Consider the following 20,150-nt stretch of genomic DNA (forward strand, 5'->3'; position numbering starts at 1 on the left):
AGGAAGAAAAAACTGCAATAAGTAGAGCCTCCTTGTGAAAGGCAACGAAGATTCAATACCTTGCGGTTAAACTGAGCTCAAGTATATATAAATTTAAATATTAATTATAAAATTTAGATTAAGTATTAGCTGAATCTGGAGTATAGAGCGAAAGCTTTCAATATCGTTAGAACAGTTTCGCTGATGTTAGATGAGATATGTGATATGATATCAAGAAGCCAACTAGGAACAATGAAAACTATCCCTAATGTCCAAATTTCGCAGCGACACCCTTAAGTGCCACAGTTAGGGTATAGAAAGTCGAGGAAAAAGCCGCGTGTAAACAAGCTGCCTGTAAACTATAGAGTGTGAGCTGCAGAGTCAGGAAGTTTGCAGTCGACAGTCGGCAGTCGACAGTCGGCAGTTAGACACTCGAGCACATGCACGCCACTCAACAGGACATTGACTTGTTAGGCAGTTCGCCGCAGCAGATCCCTAGAAAAGGTGCCTCAAAGTTTAGGTCTGCGTTTGAATAATGACAGCCTGTCGAAGCGTGGGGAGTCGAGTGAGGCTGAGCATGAGTAGCAAAACTTTTTGACGGCTCTCGAGGTCCGCCCGTGGCTGTGCAATGCCACATAATTTGCACAATTTAAATGCAACCCGGCGTGGCGCACCGAGAAGTTCAAGGACATGGCCAGCTGTTGGGCTCAAAAGATTTCGTAACACACTCGCTCTCTCTCTCTCTCTCTTTCTTTCTCTCATTTGTGCGCCTTGCCTAGCATTAAATTATTTAATTTTATGACCTGCCTCAGCTGCTGCCGCACGCACATGGCAGGCAGCTTCTGTTTCAAAGAACCGGCACAAAGTCAAACTCCCCCGTGCCCGGTGCCCGGTGCCCAGGCCGGTGAGCGGGCATGCCACGTTGGGGTGTCAGACTCCCTCAGCTGCTTAATTTCGCTTTGAGCATATAACTCATCATCATCATCAGCCAGCGCTCCCGCCCCTGACCCAAGGGAGACTCTGTCCAGAATTCCAAAATAATAACCATGAAATTAAGTTCGTAAACAAATGTGAAATGAGATGCCCAGGCTTAAAGTGCGCGTCGTCTAGCACATCATAAATATGGAATTCTAATTAAATAAATCATTAAATTTCCTGATATTAATATTAGATAATACAAAAAGAGTGCAGCTAATAGAATCAATAATATTTACGTATTTTTCATGAGTAAATATTCAATAAGTTGTAAAATAAGAAGTTGAGAAGTGATGAAATTCATTTTAATTATTTGTATCTATATCAGAAAACGAATGAAATAATTCTTCGATTTGATTATAGAGTATTTAAGAGTTTGAAAGTAATTCTTTCAAGCTTTCTACAATTTGTTTCCTGTAAGTTATTTTATATATATTTAAGATGTATTAATATAATTTTATATTATTGGCATTGATTGAGATTTGTTGAATAAGATTGAGATATGAAATATTTAAATTTTATACATATTATTAGGCTAAATATTTCGCTATATGCTTATTAATTTTATGATTATTATTAATATATATTAAAAAAAATTATTTTTATCAAGAACAAAAAATGGTATTTCCAGATTTCTTTACTATTTTTGGTAAATAAAATATTTTGATATTGATAAAAATATTTTTGTAATATAATAGACAACAAAAATTTTAAAATTAAAGGTTTGCTCCTTCGCTGCTTCTAGTTGTTTAATCTAAAACTTGAAAACGGCTTCAGATGTTCAGTGACTCATGACTCATGACTGTCACGAATCTATATAAATAAACATATATATTATTCAATTAATAACTATCCATTAATCAATATATTATTTTTCATTATATTTGTATTCATTTCTGTATTTATACCATCACCAGCAATACTATTTAAAATAACTCTACAAAGCTCGTTGGCAACAGCAATTTCGCCCAATACCTGCACCGTCTGGCTACTCTATAGCAATCTGTATAAAGCTATCGCATAACAATTGAACTAATGATCTGATTTGCCATTCAGTTGTCACAATGCAGAGCCTCGATGTAAGGGTCAATAGCTGGACACGCGCTAAAATGACAAAAGCCGCTGACACATGTCGCCCAATTAAAAGATAATAATTCCAACGCTCATAATCCTGGAACCACAAACACGAGCTGCTATCGCTGCTTGAGGACTTGTCTCGTAGAGCAACAACGGCTATTTCTATGGCAAGTTCATTGTTGAAAATTGTTGCTTCATTGGCCATGGCCATGTCCGTCGCCATGTCCTGTGTCCCGTGTCCATGTCTGTGGCGCATTGCCAAGTGTCCAATGTTATTGTTGGGCTCCTTCGAGTACGTGACCTGGGGCATAGCTGGGATCTGTTGTGGCGAGCGAGCGAGCCAGGGGAAACATGTTAATTGAGTCAAAGTTTGCAGCTTCAAGTTGATGCGGAACGTGTGCTGATAGCTTAAAGTTGCCCTCGGCTTGTTAGTTTTAGCCATACGTGATTTCACGAGTCCCTTAATTGGACATGTGAGCCTTTTTTCACCTACAGCGCCGACCCTCAAGGTGCCTTTGCCTCGAGTAGATGTCGGGATGGCTCATTAATAAACTCATAAAAGCGTACGACACCTTCATTCCGCTCTTCCGTTCTTCCTTTTCTCCGCTTCTTTTTGGAGTATGCTCTCCATTTCTTTTTTTTGCTTCTTCTTTTTGCTTATTACAAGCTTAATAAATATTAGCGCACGACATGTAATTACGTTGAGCTACATAAAAATTATAATAAACATTGTGTAACATTACATAATTGACAGTTTCGAGTGTTGTTGGCGCCCACAGGTGGCATCATCATGATGTTGGCAGGGGAGAGACAGAGAGAAAGACGAGACAACTTTGTTGCTTCAAGTTCTCTGTGAGTGTGTGCGTGTGTGTGTGTGTCTTTATTTTTATGCATGTCTTCCTTTGAGTCCTGACGCCTTGCGCCGTGCATTATCCTTTTGGCTTTGCCCTGGCAACTTGCCATATCGTTGGCGTCATCATCCTTAACGCCTTCGCCGTCAACGTTGTCGCTTTTAATGTCTGTTGATTTCTTTTTACTGATTTTTAATGCCCAACCGAAAGCTACCGTAAAACAGTGGCACAAAAACATATGCGCAACTAGCGAAAATTATTGAGAGTTATTATATGTTGGAAGATTAGCTAGAGCAAAGTAGATAGAGTTTGTTAAAAAATTCTTTATATAATAAATTGAAATTTTTAAAAATTAAAAAAATATATTATTATAATCTATTATATATTATTATTTTCAGTACTTGGAATCAAGAAGAATATTTTATATGTAAGAATAATGCAAATATTTTATAAATACTAAAGATGGACCAAAAGAATCCAAATCAAAATAATTAATATTAATAAATAAAATAAAACAACTAAGCAGTTCATACATTTCTTATAATTATTACAATAATTAATCAAACTTAAATCATGAAATGAATAAATTTCTTTCCTTCATTTAAACCCTTTCCTTTTTCATAAGTTTTGCGCCACTGTGCCACTGTGCCACTGTGCTGCTGCTGGCATGTCTGTAATTCCCCACTAGAAGCCGTGGCTCGTTATTGCGCATATGCACACACGCTATATGTTTACCGTTATCTTTGGCAAGTTGTAAGTGCGCCATAATTTGTTCAAGTGTTTATGTTGGGTATCGAGCTTTTATTATATGTTCTTATTGCTATTGCTCGTACAAGTTTAATTAATGCGCATAGCCCAGAGTCGTTGCTGCGGTTTTGCCCTAAACTACGGATTGTCAAGCAATATAATAAAATCCAATCAACCGAATTGCCTATAGCATGAATTCGCTTTTCGGGTATCGATTGCAGGGTCATTTGAAGTTGTTCAAATTAAATTTAAGTTATTTTTTCTGGCATTAGATTGAGGTAATTGGCAATGGAAAATAGATATGGTTGTTCGAATTGTCGAGGCATATCAACTTATCAAGAAAGTTGGACTTGTTCATAAAAATAGTAGTGCTGTTAAACCATATGAAAATGTACTTTTCCCTGTGAAAAAATAAAAAATGCCCACTTTCAGGTTAAAATAGAAGGCAACGAAAGGAATGACGAAAAAATATTGTTAGTTTTGATTGGAATTCATTTGGTCTTTTCAGGATTTAAGCGAGATTCATTGAATCATTCATTGAAAATCGATTGTTCATAGAAATAGTAGCGCTAGCTGTAAGCAGTTGAAAAAAAAAAAAAATATTAATACTAAATTTATAAAATATGTATATCCATAATAACTAATTAATTACGTTATACTTTACTTATTTCAAATGATTGGTGATGCCATATTTTTGTATTTTGGTTAAAGTTAGTTAGAGCGGAAAGCATTTAAAAGCAGAGCAAGATGAACTTGCTTCTCACTTTACGTATTGGTATTGTTACATGATTTCTTAATAATTTAAAAATTTTTAACATTCCTCTACGTCAGACACCGAAGGATATTCAAGCTATGAATAGAAAATGTCAGCAGCCAGCCACGTTAATTGTCTGCTTAACACATATTCTTAAAGTTTATCTGGCGCGAGGAGCTGTAGCGTGGGGACTTGGATGGGGCGAGTCCATGGTCTCTTGAAATTAATTATGACAAACAACAAGAATGTTTGCGCGAATGCGAATGCTGGCACTGCCGTTGTTAGCTGGCTCCGCTGTCCACAAAAAACCAAACATTTTGCGTGAAATTAGCAAAGTTTTCCGCTCAAAAGTTTTGCAGCCAAAATTTTTCGTTGCTTGCAGAAATATTTTTATAGTTTTATTTTCACGATTTCGTTTTATTTTCGCTGTGCTGCTAAATAATGCCAAAAATACGAGAAACAACATGAAAATAGGGCCTGCAGAAAAGTCGGATAGAGCTCAGCGGGAATTCAGCTACTCCAGTGGCTGTTTCCCTGGCGATGTCATCGTTGTCGCTGTCGCTGCCGTTGTCTCCTGTCGCGTGTTAATATTGTTGCGTCATTGTTGTTGTTCTTGTTGTTATTACTATTGTTGCTGTTGCTGCTGTTGTTGCTGCTGTTGTTGTCGGCATCGCCCACAGCTCAGCGTTTTCTGCGGTCCGAAAGAGTTTCCGCTCTGTGGCGTTCGCAGCGTCGTGTCGCATCGCCTGGTCACGCTTCTCTTTCTCCAACTCCACCTCCTTCAACTGGTCAAAGCTTCTCCAGCTTCAGCTGGCACTTTGTCATTTGCAGCGTCTGCATCCCATTCTGCCTCTGCTGCTGCTGCTGCGGCTATGTCAAGTTCATTCTAACGCGTTGCGAATGCGGCTTTCAGTGCGCTTTCTATTCAGGTTTCTATGAATTTTGTGCTTTAAGCTGCATTTGTAGTTTCTTAAATATTTTAATCAATAGGTTTTTGAGTCTTTCTCTGCCATAAATATTGATTGGCTTTAAGTTTTCTTGTTAGCATTCGCTTCAAATTTTGTTCTCTAACAAATTGTGTTAACACGAAAATGAACTTAATACGCAAATGCGTTTTTGCTGCTGCAGAAAATGCGGCGCCAAGAGCAAAGTACACATAGAGCAAAGGTAACAGCTGTGTTTTCTGGGGCACATTTAATAAATGAGCAGGTGCTCGGACACACACGCACACGCACACACACACACACACACACACACACATGGAAAAGGGGTCGTGGGTTGACCGCAAAAATTATGATATGTGCAGCAGCAGCAGCAGCAGGCATTGGCAAAATATTTCCAGCGTCAGCAGCAAAAATGAAAGTAAAAACAGAAACTAAAAACGAAATGCATTTTCCTATATGACATGCAGACTGTATATGTATGTGTGTTCTGTAGAAAATGCAGTAAACAAAAAATGTTAGATAGTAAGTGTGGCAGAGAGCGAGAGGGGGTGTGGGTGTGGCAGAGTGAGGATAACAGGTAGCATTGCCTTTGGCAGTTTGCAAGTGTATTTGGCTGTATTTGCAAATAAGTTTATAGACTTTTCCTGTTGCCATAAACTGAAAACAAGAAATATTTGTGTGTGTGTGAGAATATTACAAAGAAAATGCTGAAATGTGATCAGACTTATGAATATGGCAAGTTAACAAGCATTAAAGAGAGAGAAAACAATATAAATGAATATGAATTTATATTTACAGTTATTTTTAGCAGTTCTAATAATGATTTTATAAATCCGAAAAATATTTCTAAGCTCTTAAATATTTTTTATAATTTCTTAAATACAAATAACTTGCCAACTGGAATCACTAATCAAATAAGCAATGCGAATTTTTGGCATTTAATGGGCTTAATTATTGATCATAACAATGCAAATGTTTACGCATTGCTGAGCAGCAACATAACTAAATCTTGCGCGAAGTACAAATATTATTTATTTAAGCCATGCAACAGGATTTAATAAGCAATGCTCAAATCCATTTGAATTGTGAGCTTTGGCTTTAATCCTACGCAATTTTCGTATGTATGCATGCATTAAATTCCTTAATGCGAACGACAAAATGCAAACACAAAACAGAGACAGAGAGAGAGAGAGAGAGAGAGAGAGAGAGATGGCTACTGGAAAGCTCAGCTGTAAAATTATGCTTGTAAGCTTTCGAAATTACCATAAAATGCGTTGACCTTTCGAACTTGCTAAGCAAGACAAAGTTAACGGGCGAGTCAACTGCCAGGAAGCACAAAGCGCCAGAGAGACAGAGACAGGAGAGAGAGAAAGGCAGCTGGAGAAGTGCGGGGGAGTACGTGCTTGGCTAAGTTTTGTCTGCAGCTTTGTTTTGATTTGCTTGCAGCTGCTGCAGCTGCAGCAGTTTGTGTTGTTGCACTGCTGTTGCATCCGCTCATTCGCCCTAATCCTAACTTGTTACTCAGCTGTCCAAGTGTGTGTGTGTGTGCATGTGTGTGTGTGTGTAGGTGCATTGTAGTTAGCAAAGTCTTTGCCCTGTAATGAATATAATGGGTCAAGCCAGCAGCCAGAGGAGCGAGCTGATGCAGGCTATGCATTTATTCAAATGCGAAAGACAAACACACACACACATGCACACACGCACACTCACTCAGTTGCAAGTAGCTTGACTTTAGAATATGGGCATAAACAGCAGGTAGTCTTGGCTCTTTTGTCTATAATTTGGCATTGCAGACTTCAAGACGCTAGCAGCAGCAGCAGCAGCTTTCACTTCTCAGCGCTGTTGTTTGCTCATTTAACATAACTGTTAATTTGCATGCCACTGTGTGTGAGTGTGTGTGACTGTGCACATGTGTGTGTGCGACAACAAAAGAGAAACTTTTACTGCTTTGCTCATTATTTTTGGACTGCTATAAATTTAAATTTATGATCATGACGACGATATTTTGTATGCCCGGTCATAAACTGAAAAATGTTTACAGTTTTCAGTCGCATAACTTTATGGCTTGCCGCTAGAAAACCCTCCGGAAAACCTTCTCGCTCTCTCCCTCTCTCTAGTGTAGCTGACCCAAATTTCTCGCATATGGTTATTGTTATTTATATAAACAAATAAATGTAAAAACTTAAACTGAAAAACAGGCATATAAAACTATGCAATGGATATTTGCTGAAGGAATGAGCAGGAGAGAGCCACAGAGAGAGAGAGAGAGAGGGGAGAGAGAGCTTCTGTGGCAACTATTGTGCAATTTTGTGGAACATATAAAAGTTTCTATTTTTTGTTGTTTTTCTGTAGATGCAGCTGCATTTCGCCATCCAAATTTATTCTGTTTGCCTGCAGATTTGCGGCGCAATTTTCATTGAAATATTTGCGGTTGAGGCATTTGTGTGGGCTTTGTTTATCTCTTTGAGTGCAGCGCCGGTGTGGCAACTCCTGCATGCACCGGACACGATTTGTGGCGCTGCAACATTCTCTCATCTGTTTAAGTTCTTGCGTAACTTTTAATTAAACTTTTATCGGTAGTGCGAAGTGAAGGCAGAACTTAAATATTGACGAATTATAATGGATTGTGAGGAAGACAAAGCGTGGGTGTAAGCTAACACACAGGTAGAGAGGGAGAGAGGGTGATAGGGAGAAGGAGAGAGTGAAAAAAAGTCAATGTATGCGTGTATGATGAAGAGAGGTAGAATGTGTGTCAGAAAGGGATAGTATGAACGAGAAGAACTGCTAGTGCGGGAGAGAGAGGGAGAGCGAGTCTTAACGAAAGTGTAAGAGGGAGAGCAAGAGCGAGTAAGAAAGTGAGTGTGTGTGTTGGAGAGGGACAGTACATAATACTGTGAGAGAGAGAGAGAGAGAGGAAAGTATAGTTAGACTGTTCTTATACACCAGGGCTAGCGAGATTGTGTGTAAAACCGGTTGACGGTTGAGAGAAAGAGAGAGTGGATGTGTGAGAAAGAGATAGAGAGAGTGTGTGAGAGAGTTAGGGATTGTAAGAGCATTATGTAGAACAGCTCTAAGGCAAGCTCAATATATACCAAATACACGAATCATTGCAGATGCTCTCAGACGTTAGGCTAGACGCTGTCAAAAATATGTCAAGATACGAAATAAAAGTTCAGAATGAAACCTTATTCTGTAATATTAATAAATTATTGAAAAACAGATTTTGATTTAGGCCAAAATTCGGCAAACCGTTAACATTACTCAGCTCTTTTATGTAGACGCACGCTTAGCTGCCAGCTAAGTGCAGCTCATTGAACTGGCTCATTCGCATTTAACTTTCGCCCCGACAGTTGCTGTTGTGCCACACCTTCCCTGCAGCTCAGTCGCCCCTTTTCAAGTGGCACACTGAGACAACGGCGACGACCTACAAAAAATATTTATGGTTCCCATAGCCGCAAATATTTGCCACACTCGCACAGTCAGCTGAGAGTGTGTGTTGTGCCTCCATGCTAGCCATTATTTATACGCTGCTAATCTTCCACCATGTGACTACTGTGGTGGCTGGTTGCCTTTTTGGCTGCTGGCTGCTCCTCTGTCTCTCTCTCTCTCTTTTTCGCTCCCTCTCTCTAGGTGTCTCTCTTTCACTGTAGTCCCCTTCAGGCACTTTCACACTCACTGCGCGCCCTGCACTATGCTACACTTTATTGTTTATTGCGGTTGGCTAACAGTTCAGTCCCTGGCTGCCTGACTGCATGGCTGCCTGGCTGCCTGTCTGTCTGTCCGTCTGGCTGCTTGGCTGCTTGGCTGCCTGCTACCCTGTCGTAGCATTGTTGTTGGCTTCAACTGCAGTTTGCTGCATTGCGCTGGCTACAGCAGAATGACCGCAAAATGCTAAGCGTCTTTTCAGTTACAGTTTAAGTTTGCCGCATTTCAGGCAAAGTGCATTCAGTTGCAGGCCCCCTCCGCCCCCTCGACCCTGCACAGCCCCTGCACAGGCTACTGTGTCAATTATGGCAATTGCTTTGTACACTTGGCCACAAAATGTTGCCATTTGTGTACCTCTACATAAGATATGTTTACTCAAAGAGAGAGCGGCAGGGAGCGTGGCTTTGTTTGTTTATGTGGAACTGATATTTCCAGCTACTACGGCTAAAAAAGTGGGCGTGGCTTGGGACAATTTATGTGCAGCCAACAATTTGACCTGACAAATCGTTGATAATTTGTTGTTTTACATTTTCAAGCAACATTCGAAATTGTGCATAAATATAAATTAAAATACCAAGGACAAAAGAAATTTATCGAAGAGTTCGAAGTTTGCTATTTAAATGCCTTTTAATTGGTTTATGGGTCTAGTGATAGTTGTAAATAATTAAAGCCAAAAGAGTCCATTACTACAATTGTCTAATGTTCTACATAGATGAGCTAGAGTTAAGTTAATAATAAATTTAATTTAATAAATTTTAAATAATTTTTATTAATTTTTTTAATATATATGTTATTCCATAAAAATGTCTGAAGTTGTGCATATATTTCCTATATAGTATTATAAAACTTTCTTACACACATTTGCTAAAGTTTCCAGCATAAAAACCCATTACAGCCGCCTTCTGTCCACACCTTGCTGTAGTAGAATAAAGTAGAATTTCCCATTGCTCTTATTTGTAAATCTCGTCACACTTGAGGCCCACTTTTCAAATATAATTTGCCATCATCTGCCAACACTCGGCGCCATTTAGAGACCCGGCGCCGCCCGCGCTCCTGCAGTCGTTCAGCGCATAAAAAATGGTCTACAAATTTCAACACCTGCTGACTGCCTGCCAAATAAAAAAAGGTTCTAAATTGTTGTTGTAATGGCCAAAGCGAAAATTGAAATATATATATAAATATACAAATATATACATTTTATATATATATATTCAATTGTTACGAATTGCGATAGGGCATGTTGTGAAAATGTTTTTTAGAGAGAGCGAAAAAAAAGTGCGCTGATTTGTGGGCATGAAACGCATTTGCACGTGGGAAACTCACACAGTGGGACATGTATGAATGAATATGAATGCCAAAAGGTCGACAAACAATTCAGCCAAAGAGCCAAGGATAAGAAAGCAAGCAAAGGCCACACAGAAAATGAAACACAGGTTGACAAACAGCAAAAGGCAGCGCCTCGTTGGCAACTGATGACAGACAGACAAACAGACGTAGAGTCGGACAGAATTGGTTGAAGTGCTGCCAGGAGCAGCAGCAGGAGCAGGAGCTGGACTCCTACTCGGGCGAGCGCCCTTTCGCAGCCTGAGCTCTGCACTTGACTGAAATGAATTGCTGTTGCCCCTGCTCTGCCCGCAGCAGCTGCTGCTGCTGCTGCTGGTGGTCGTCTCTGGCGCAGGCCTGTTAACGATTACGTGATGAATTTGCATTGCAATAACAGCAGAGCACACCTAGCAGCTCCTACGTCTGCCGCTGCTACCCTTTGCAGCAACAATATGCCAGACTTTCGACTTGCATCAATTGGAGTGGGAGTCGGAGTCGGAGTCGGAGCGAGGGTAGCAAACGTCAACGTCAGCGAAGCTGTTGCTGCTGCTACTGCTGCGTGCAAAGTAATTTAACGCCAATTTTATGGCCAACGTCTAGGAGAGCGCCAAGTGCAAGGACTTCAATTGTTGGCATATTGTTTCTTAAAGATACCCTGTAGTTCGAGAGGAGCTGATGTGATGAAGCTGAGCTTAGATGTTGAGAGATGCGAGCGAAAAGGTGAGAGATTGACAAGTACATTGAAAGAAATCTTTAATTAAATATATTCAAAATAAAGCCTGATACTAGCTGAAGCTGAAGAAGAAATATAAATCGATAAATATCGGAATTTGTAAACAAAAATCGATCAAAGAATTGCATTTCTGCTTATCAAAAAAAACACTTTTTTTTATAAAAAAAAAACATTAAAATATCTCAGAATATTCTTTACAGGGTATTTGCTTGGCATTCATTGTAAGCTAAAGTATTTGCAGTTTTTACCATTTGATTTATTTATGCATTGGCTAAGGGGCTGTGTGGGGGACAAGTGTTGGCAGGCGGCGTCGGCGTGAAAAATGATTTTATAATACAAATCAACGAGTCGAAACGAGCTTCTGGAATAGTTCTTGGCCATCAGCGCGCATGTTGGCAATCAAACTGCCAGCAATTACAACTGGCAAATTGCAATGAGGAAAAGGCTGAAATGAAATAAAACGTAAGAGTTGAGTGCGTGCCAAGGCAAGTTGCCTGTTTGCCTATCTAAAGGGGTAAACAGCCTGTTGGGCTGTTGTATCATAAAAAATTCTAATTGCGAGGTGCTAAAGTGAGACGAGGTTGGGTCTTATATAAGCGCAACATGTATTGTAACATGTAATGAAGTGCAAGTTGTTCGCTTTTATGTGCGCAATGAAAAATGTTAACTAGCAAATTGCAACTTGCAGCCATAAACACAACAAGCTGTTTAAGACCCCATTTTGTACCTGACAAGTTCATAAAATGGGCTGTACAATCTGTGGAGTTCATTTTTGCTAAATATTTGTTCAGTTGAACGAGGATAGCCCCTGTACAGCTTCGGCATTCAAGAGCCAAGAGGAGAGCTTTCATATGTCTTACAACTTACAGCTAGCTTTAGCCTGTATGAGAATCGCATAGAGCGCCAGTAGACACTTTGCATACTCACTTAATGCTCTTTCTATACAATCAATACACTCAAATTGGAATTTCATCAGCTCTCCACAGAGCAACTTCTTGTCACACTCATTAAGTGTTCAATTAAATTTTGATTAATGTTGATTGAAGGCGCACAGCATTTAACTATTAAGGTGCGTTCACAGTTTTTATTATCTCTCTGTGCTAAGTGGATAAGGCAAAAGACATTGCTGCATTGATTTGCAAGCTCTCTTGCCTAATCGCCCACTAAACGTAGCTCAGCTCAAAATCCCCAATCCCCACTCAACAGTGCAAAAAAGCAGGAAGTGCTTCATTATCATTTGTGCCAGACAATGTGAGTGGGTGTGTGTGTGACTGTGAGGAAAGAGCAAATAAAATCTCGTTGAACAGTCAAAAGAAATCAGCGTTCAATTAATGCTAATCATGTCAACGAAGTTGTTCAGCTGAGAGTGTGGAGCAGAATCGAGGGAATCGCCTGTTAAATCAAGCAAATAACAAACTAAAAGCGGCCAAAACAATTAGTGGATGAAACGGGGAACAGAAGACGATGCCAGAAACAAAACAAAACATGAACCAAATCCATTTAGTCAGAGAGAGAGAGAGGGGAAAAAACACAACTACAGATAGTTGGATGGAAATAAAGTGGGGGAGGGAGGGAGGTAGATCGAGTGAAGCGGTCCCTGATTGCAATGACTATAAAACAATGGGCAATGCAATGTAGCACAGTGTACACTGTGCATTTCAACGCTAATTCAATTATCGCTTATTGACATCAATTTGCAACAGCGGCGACAGAGCGACATGGCCAGGCAACTGGACAGCATTTGGAGTTCACGTCGGGCTTTGCTTCTAAAAATATGCGCCATAAAAATGGGAACAATCGAACCCAAGCCAACCCAACCCAAACCCCGCCCAACTTCGCTTGAGCTGAAGTGCAATTGACACTTTTTGTGATTTAGTAGCGAACAGTTTAGATTACCCAACAAGCACAGCCAACAAGTTACCCTCGCCAATGACAATGGCTAATGCGAATTGCGAAATGCGAAATGGAAAACAGTTGGCAGCAGGTGCATCGATTCCGTTTTGTATACTCGTATCGCATCCACACACTCTTGGGGCGCATAGCACCCCAAAGTTGCCGTAAATAATGCAAAAGTGCTCGAGAGAAATCGCCGAGTGGCTCCTGCAGTTGGACTAGATTCAAGGGTTTATCCATTTGGTCAGGGGATTGACAAGTGCTTAGCTTTAATTACATTAGCTTTGATTTATTCGCCTCTGCCACACACACGCAAAGCATTTTCAGCTGAGAATGTGAGCTGAAAGTGTTTGGATCGATGAAACAAATAAAAATTTTAAGACCAGCTGTTAAAGCCAAAGCAGTTTTGCGGTAAGCGTAAGTCTCAATCAAAATCAATCAGCCGTGAGATCTATAAACTGAAGTAAGCTTAGCTGGAGTCTGAGTCATGTTATTGTCGGTATTCAATCTAGAAATTAAATTAGCTGTGCTAGACATATCTGAAAAGCAAGAGCATTTTGCCCCAAATGAAGTAGCTCAATCAAAAGCAATCAATCATACAAATATTTAACTATATGAAGCTAAAAGTAAGCTATGATTGACATAAGTTGTATATTATTTACTAGTCATAATCTTGATAAAAACTGCTGGGTATATTATGAAATCAAAATAAAAAGTTCTTCAATCAAAGTTGATCAATCAACCTAAGCTTAGCTGACATCCAAATCACATTATTTATTGCACTCTTATTGCTCTATAGTAAATAAAATAAATAAGTTTAGGTATAAAACTAAAGCTCAGCCATATAGTAGTAAATTTCATTGATCAATCAAATCAATCAATCATTAAACTATAATAGTCAAGGAAAAATTAGTCAAGGTGAAGCTTCAATGATATTTTTGGCAGCATGGAAATGTCCAAGTCAGTAAATGGAATAATATGCCTCAATTATTTGCCTCAATCACAAGCAATCAATCATTTTAATTAAATATCTCAAATAGAAATAAACCTCCGCCAAAGTAATGGCAGCTCAAGCCTCAAGCACATTCAAAGTCACCTTATTAGCGAGGCAAAAAAGAGTTGGCAACTGCTAAGTAAGTAATCACACATCACGCTCAATCAAAATGTATGCAAGCATATGAATTTAGCGCGACTCATAACCTCAATTCAATTTCCGTGGGCAACTGACAAGCCGCACTCGGCACATGGCTAGCAGCCCACACATGCTGCAGCTCAGCTGCCAAGTTCACAAGCAACAAGGTCGTCGAGTCGTCGAGTTGGCTCAGCTAACCAACTCGTCAATCAGACCTACCGTCCGTCAGTCAGTCAGTCAGTCAGTTGCACAGGTAGTCATTCATTCAATTCAGCTGTTGGCATGAGGTCCTTCGCGTGTATCGCAGCACTCATCCATCGAGTGCCAAGTCTGTGAGGCTCGTGAATGGGTAACGAGTCATTTTGGCATGCCTTCACCTTGACGGCTCTGGGCCAACGCAAACAAAGCTGACGTGCAACAGCGCTGTGCTGGGCCGTGGGGCCAAGGGGCCAAGGGTCTGGCTAACCGCTGCCTGGTAACGCGCGGAGGAGCAGCAGCAGCAACGAATCCTGATTGCGATACATGTGCGCGGTTTTTCAAACTGACAGATTTTTATATGTCTTTCGGTTGGCGTTGCAATTTTTTCCATCCTTTGGCGCAACTGTCGAAATTTCTGTGGAGCTCAGTTACACAGAGCAGTGCGAAATGTCGATTTACACGGCGCAAAAAAATCTGAAGCGCCTTTTGATTGAAGTCATTTGTAAGCGACGCGAAGCAAAAGCCAGCTAACTGATTTTAGTTATGGATTGAGATATTAAACATAAATGTATTCTATGACAAAGGATTGAGCTGTGTTCCTAGAAAACTGAAAGCAGTATAAATAGGCATCAAGTATAAATAGGCATCAATCAAACTTTTTTTTTTATTATTCAATCAAGTTTAAATTTAAGATGTAATATTGACAGTTGACTAAATTTGTATTGCTATTGATATTTATGTCTTCTAATACATCAGTCAGCATATATGTTTCTTCAATCATCAATCACAATCAATCATTTGATAAATCTAAGCTATATATTTGCCAGTTTAATGAGTTTCTCTCCACTTAAACAAACTGACACATTACTATAAATTATATAACTATCAATCACAATCAATCAATGAATAAATTTGTATTTTAATTCCTGTTGGTTAATACTTATGTATTAATTAAAACATAAACATATTCTATTATCAATCGCAATCAATCATTTGGTAACTTATATGATACACAATCAGCAATTCCCATAATAAACTATCAAATTAATAGTAGTTGACTCACCTTCCAGGCAATCAATTATTTTATGCATCAATCACAATCAATCAACTGGTTTTTTCGGCAAGTGCAGCTGCTGCTGTTTTTTCTGCTCTGTTAGAAGCTTCGCCCTGCCTTTTTCGGGTGATTTTGTGGGTTACGCCTCGCTTGGCTACGTTACGGCAATTGCAGCGTTTTATACCCCGCCGCAGACCAACAGCGTCTGAGCGTCGTTCCTTTGGCTTGTTTGTTTGCTTGTTGCTACAAAATTTGAATGCAAATATGCTTTGAGTGTGTTAGTGTTTCACTCTTTCTCTCTCTATCCCTATCCCTCTCTCTCTTCATGTGTGTGTGTGTGAGTGAGTGCGTTGGGCAATGCGTTTATCCTTTGGCAGCAGACACAAAACGTTTGGAGCTCAGTGGAATTTGTGTCGATTTTACTTTGTTTATGTCTGGGGCGAGGAGTATAAATGAAATTCATTTATTTGACTTTTTACGAACTTGTTTTACTCGTTCGTTACCTACCTTTTGAAGCAGCAGGAGGAGGAGAAGGAGGAGGAGAAGCTTTCCTTAGAGACGAATTAACGTCATTCGAGCGGCAAATAAGAAAATTTCACTGCCATTGCAGTGGATCCACAGTCACAGTCACAGTCACAGCCACAGTCGCAGCCACAGTCAGAGCCACGCCCACTTGACCCCATTACAAATGCATCAAATGTCAAATGCAGGCAGCAGCCACTTAAAGACGTTCAGCTTTATCGAAGCTCAACTTCCTTCTGCTTGGATTAATTACGCATATACCCAAGCAGAGTTGAGCATCCATTGAGATCAGTTCAAGGAACAGGAAGTCATTAAATTGCTGATTGGCAAATAAGTCATAAAGTTGAGCAGACGCAGAAATTTAAATGAGAAAATAATGAACGTGCACAGAACGAAGCCGGAATACCCTTAATGCTGAAATGCCGTTGCTGAAGCTGAAGCTGAAGGCAAGTCAGAACTAAATTAAATAGACTTGACTTCTGATTCGAAACTGCGCTCGTTTCATATTTTTAATATATCTTTCAAGGCTGCCTTCCATATTCAGCCTGCATATTATAATAGCCCCTTAAGAGCAGAAATGTCAGCGAGCGGCAAACGAGGAAACACAGTCCCTGGAGATCTGATCCCACTGCGACCCTGACAGAGTGTTCATGTCAGCTGTGGTTCAATGACAATTCGGTCGCTTGACTGGCAGCTCCACATGCCACTGAGTAATGTCAGTTATGTAAGAGATATGTAGCTGATTTATCAGTTACACACACACACAAACGCCACATACGGCCGCTCGCATACAAAAAATTACGCATTCGCCGCGTCCTGCAATTGAAATATGAGACAAAAATTTAAATTGAATTTGTTTTTTTTTCGCTCTTTTTGGAAAAATATTATCAGCAACATCCAACACCCAAGCCATAGAGTAAGTGCCAAAGTTTTTTCGCTTGGCCTCCCTCTCCCCCTCTTCTTCTTCTTCTGTTTGTTATTTTTAATCAGATGCAAATGAGCGCAAGTTGAAGTGCTCTTTCCCCCTCCCTCTCTCTTCGTTTTAATGATTGTTATTTTTGTTTGGGGTTCCAAAAAGTTGCGCTAAAAATTATTGAAAATTGAAAATTGAGTTTCGTGTAATGCGTTTTGTTGTGCGCACTTTGACATAGATGAAAGATATGTCGCAGCTAATGTAAATGAACCAGGCGCTCACAGGTGAGTACAGGTGTCTTTGAATACTTGATCAAAGCTGCTAAATAAGTTTGGATAAGTATTGATTGGCTGCACAGTGAATGAGTTTAGTTTAGAAGCGTGAGCGAAAAATAATTCCAATTGCATGGCTTCGATTTGGTCTTCTGCAATTTCAGGCCCTTTTTCATGTATCCATAATATATATATTTGATGAAGTCCACTCAACTGTCAACTGTTCGTTCAGCTAAGTTCGACATAATCGACTCAGCGCTGGAATTAGCTGGCTCTTAGAGACTCTAAGCCTCATTCAGAGTGCACTGGCAGTTCGCTGTTAATTAGCTGGCTCCAGTTTCAGCCACATTTCTAGCTGGCTGGGCGCCACAGCTGGCCGAGTGCAGCGCTCTAAAGCAGATTCTCAGCTATTGCCATTGTCAATTAATTTGACAGTTTAATGCAAATAAACCTTTCGCTGCAAACGGGGCCCTGAAGGCAGCAGCGGCAGCAGCCAAATGAACTCATGGACTCAGCGCCAATTTCAACGCGTCGCGACGTGAGTGCGCATTAATTGGGCTAATTAAATGGGCCGAGCTGTTGGCCAACTGAACTGAGCTGAGCAGGGCCTGGGCTGGGCGGCTGCTGCTGCCTGTGACTTGTTGGCTTTAAGTTTAAAGTGCCCCGCAGCTGCTGCTCAATTAAGAGCTGGCAACTTTTGGGCGCTGACAAAGTGAAAGTCCTGAGCTGAAGTCAACGCAAAAATGCCATCAGCTCGACATTGAAATATCTCAAGGCAACCAGTTGCGATATACCCTGTACTTACTTGAAAATAGATTGGCAAACTATATAATTATAGTTGACATTTAATTGAATTGAATTTTGCCTTGTGGTTAATGGGACTTAAGTTTAGCTTTAATTTATAGATGTAATAATTTTTGGTATATTTTATTAAGTTATTTTAATATGCCTAGCTTAACATGGTAACGTATTTCGAGGGTATATACAAATTAAAATGGGATTTTATTCTAAAATATAGTTCATTGTACCTGCTTATATTTAAGATATTATCCTTATAAAATAGTAGAAGTCTGTTATGTAGTCACAGACTCAATTAAGCTTATATTTATAAAAAATAAATAATATTATGTATAGGGTATTTCATAGTCTATCACGCTGTTCTATCCCTTTTATTTTCTAAATAAGTCTTAATATTACAAATAAGTTACTATAATATGATATTAATTTTAGAACATTAAATTGTAATATAGGGTATTTCATAGTCGAGTTAGTTGCTCTATAGACATGCATTTTTTTTTGCATAGCAAACTCTATTCTATATATATATTAAACTTCTATTAATTTTTGCTAATATTAAATGGCAATATAGGGTATTCTATAGTCGAGCAAGCTGTTCAATTCAAATGCAGATTCTCTTTAATATCAATCTAGATACTTAAGCTGAAATCTATTCAGCTTCCACTCATATTAATAACAAGCAATTGTTAGCGAGGGTATTTCCCAGTCCATCACTCTGCTCTTGTTTGCATTGTCTACATTGCAAGAGATGAAGAATGTATATAGATATTAATGCGCAGCGTAAAGGAGCTGCATTTTGGGCATGTCCTTAAAGAAATTGCAAGCCTGGCCCTTGGCTTGGACAGCGATTTATTGAAACAGCTCTCGCTATTCCTTCTCCTTCTTCTGCTTCTCTTTTTTTTTTTGATTATTCTTTCAAGTGAAATTAATTTTTGTTGCAGCTGCTTCAGCTGCTGCGGCTGCTGCTGCTTTTGTGACCAAAAATTGTGTGTGTTCCGAGCTGGGCTGGGTTTATTGAATTGAAAATGCATTTGCTACATAAATGGAGCAAGCAATTGAATTGAGCTGTGTAGAAAATGGAATCAGGTAAAGCTGCAATCAATATCGTAGCTAACAGCTGTTTCGGCTATGACACAATGTGCCACGAGGGCTTAAAGCTGACCGCTCAGTTGAAGACTTATTCCTACTATGTTTATTCCATTCGCCTGCTCTTTTGTATAGCTGCCTATCAGGTCTAATTAGGTCTCGTAGCTCATTTAATTTGATCAATTAATTTTAATAATATTTTCTGCCGCCTCGAACTGATTTTTCAATTAAAAAAATTTCAATAAAAAAAATTGAGCTTGCTTCATTTTGTCTCATTCAATTTGGTCATCAACTTTATATATATTATTTGTATGATAATCTTTATTTAATTTTGTTTTTTTTTTTTTCTCTTAACATTTATTTCGAACGCGGTCCTTTCAAAGGGACATGCGTGGCTGGCAGGACGTGTGTGGCGCTCGCTCTGGCCATATCATTTGAGTGCTTTTCAATTATATGTCGCACTAATTACACGCTTTAAGCCGCCGCCGGGCTGAGGTCGTAATTAAATTCAAACGCCAGCCAGAGGATAGAGAATATCAAGGACGAACAACATGGCCAGGACAACATTGTAAATTTTCTATTAAGCGAAAATTCCCTAAGCTGATTTTGATGTCTGGCTGTCAGTCAAGCGTTGAGCAGAGCACGACAACAACGGCAAGAAAGGACGAAAGCAAGAAAAAAACCACAGGCATGGCAACCCAAAATAATACAGCTAGACGGTTGCAGGGATAAATGAGGGGGTTGTGGGGGCAGGGGGTTACTCATAAGAGAAAGACACGCATAAAATTTGTATAATGTTTTACAGAAATCCAATGCGACGAGGTCTACGAGCAATTTTTTCGGGCCAAGCTTTTAATGCGCGCAAAAAGGATTAAGAGACAGACTCAGCGAGACAGAGAGTGAGAGGGAGAGTGTGGGTGTGAGGGTGAGGCAATGTGTTTCCGGGCGGACTTTAACACATGTAGAGCTCTTGTATGCAAATGGAGCGCCAGAGACGTAGGCGTTGCGCGAAGCATACGATTTACATACATTTAAATTTGCATGCCAGGACATGCCGCACTGGCAGAGGGTAGTTGGTGTCGTGGAGAGGGAGAGTGGTGGCGAGAGGGTGGCAGGGCGGCAGCTTGGGTAGCACGTATTCCAATTTACGCGCGCGTTCGACAGCCGACAAACATCATTAAGCGGTAAACAGTC

This window comes from Drosophila hydei, unplaced genomic scaffold, assembly GCF_003285905.1.
Source record: "Drosophila hydei strain 15085-1641.00,03,60 unplaced genomic scaffold, DhydRS2 tig00000001-arrow-pilon, whole genome shotgun sequence".
Classification (NCBI taxonomy): Eukaryota; Metazoa; Arthropoda; class Insecta; order Diptera; family Drosophilidae; genus Drosophila; species Drosophila hydei.